This window comes from Belonocnema kinseyi, chromosome 3 (genome assembly GCF_010883055.1).
Source record: "Belonocnema kinseyi isolate 2016_QV_RU_SX_M_011 chromosome 3, B_treatae_v1, whole genome shotgun sequence".
In the NCBI taxonomy this organism is placed as follows: domain Eukaryota; kingdom Metazoa; phylum Arthropoda; class Insecta; order Hymenoptera; family Cynipidae; genus Belonocnema; species Belonocnema kinseyi.
The window spans coordinates 57309369-57311718 of record NC_046659.1 but is presented as its reverse complement, the minus strand read 5'-3'; positions in this window follow the sequence as shown (position 1 = coordinate 57311718).

The following is a 2350-nucleotide window of genomic DNA, read 5'->3' as shown; positions in this document are numbered from 1 at the left end:
TGGCTATGAATGCCTCACATTTGAAATTAGATTCACTAATCTCGTAAAAAAAATAAGAATAGTTTTCTTTCTCTTTTTCTGTTCGTAAAGCCTCATTATCTGATCATGTTTGTTCTAAACGAATTACGACCCTACTCTATTGTGGTCCCTGAGTGACGCGGAAGGTCAACTGAGATCCCGTATTGACCATTACATAATTGGCAGTCACCGTATGAGTCAAAAGAAAATCATCAATTACCCGCCGAGTCTACTCGTAGCAGCCCAACTCATACAAACTGAAACCTCCCCATTAACTGGCTACTACAGCCTCGTTTACAGATACCCAAAATCCCACGAAACGAAACACATAATTTTTCACCCAACCGCATCAAAACGCTATTTACTTCGCGATATCTCGGCGAGATCATTACACCGATCAATCGAAATCAAATAACAACGCGTCAACTTTCAAACTTCCTAACAAAATAATATAAATAGTGTCCCTGCTACCCTCAAACTACGATTCACCGCTAGATTACGGTCGGCGAGAAAGGGGACATACCTCGGCCAGATGCTGCTGTTGGTCCTTTTATTTTATATTATTTAAATGAATGTTTATTAGGTCACGCCCGGCTGAATTTATTTCGGCTCTCTCCTGGACTTCCACGCTTAACCGTGAAATGGCATTCTGAGCTGATTTGCCAGTCTTCTAATTCGCCTGTCACTCAGATAACCAGTATAAGGGTCGAACACAGAATGAATATTAGCGACGCCGAGTACAGAATTAGCGCCTAGGCCATAAAGTACGCACCTAGATTGACGACTATGCTACGCAACTAAACGTATGAAGACAAGCTTAAATTTGAGTGTTCCATAGTGAGTAACCATTTTCGTTGGTCCCCCCTCGTTCGCCTTAGAGTGTTCCACAGAGATCGCCATGTTGACTCGCTGCTCCACTCACATGCGCATCGTTGCGCATCATGCGCATCACTTAATTCGGCGCACCTACTATATGTAGAACGCGCTTTAAGGTATCAACTGTTATTGTTTTGACAGTTCGCACTAATAACCGGTGTAGAGTTCCTATGTGGCCGTGTTTTCCTCCTGTCAAAATGAAGTGAAGTGTTGTGTTTTCTTTAATGATTCACGACCATCTAGCCGTGAATCTTGGGTGCTGATTGTGTGGGTAGTATAATGTGGTTGTCGAGCCCTCCGGCCCTAAAAGTGTCTTATAAACATAATTTAAAAAAAGTTCGAAGGCATTGGTACATGTCTTAACAGTGTCTGATGTTTCCCTCCAGTCTGGCGGCAGCTCGGATTGGCGGCGTTACAATTTTCTAGCCTCGAGAGGATTATTTCTGGCAACATGCCGTCACTCTCGAGGCCCCTGTCGCTTGACAGTTTCTCTTTTCAATGATTCTGTGCTCGACAAGGTACTGGTTTTTATTTAATATTCTTTTATTTACTGTTTTTTAAAGATTTTAATCAAACTTCCATCGAATAGGCGTGGACAGTTCATCAAATTAGACGTGGCAAGAATTACCACGTCACAATAAATTTTACATACATAAATACATACATATATATATATATTTACAGGATCATTAAAAAGTATCGGCCCCCCCCCCCCCCCCAGGTATAAACTCAAACAAGGTCTAGAAAGTTCATCAACGAAAATATGTGTTTTAATGAAATGTTGCAGACAAAAGTTTCAGGATTTTGGACGAGGATCTGAATGGTGACCTTGAAGCTGACCTTGGCATTAAACTTTAAGGTTATTTCGAGGTCAACTTTTATTTTTCAAAAGGTCACCCCTATTCTTGACACCGCCAATCGAACGAACGCATAATTTTACGTTTAGATATGCATCTAGGTCATGTCACCCCATGACCTCCGGGGTCATTCCAGGGACATTCCAAGGTCAACGGGTGACATGAACGTATAATTTTCCATTCTTTCGATTGGCGGTTTCAAAAATAAAAGTTTCCATTTGAGATAGAAAGTTGACCTTGAAATAATCTTGAAAGTCAACGCCAAGGTCAGCTTCAAGGCTACAATTCAGATCCTTGTCCAAACATTTCTGACACATTTCTCATGAAAACGCAAATTTTCGCTGATCAGCTGTCTAGACCTTGTTTGAGCTTATACGACCCTGGAATGACCTCGAAGGTCAATGGGTCACATGACTTTGATGCATATCTAAACGTAAAATTTTGCCTTCTTTCGATTGGCGGTGTCAAAGTAGGGGTTTCCATTTGAAAAATAAAAGTTGACCTTGAAATAACCTTGAAGATCAACGCCAAGGTCAGCTTCAGGGTCACCATTCGGATCCTCGTCCAGAAAGCTGAAACTTTTGTTTGAAACATTTTTC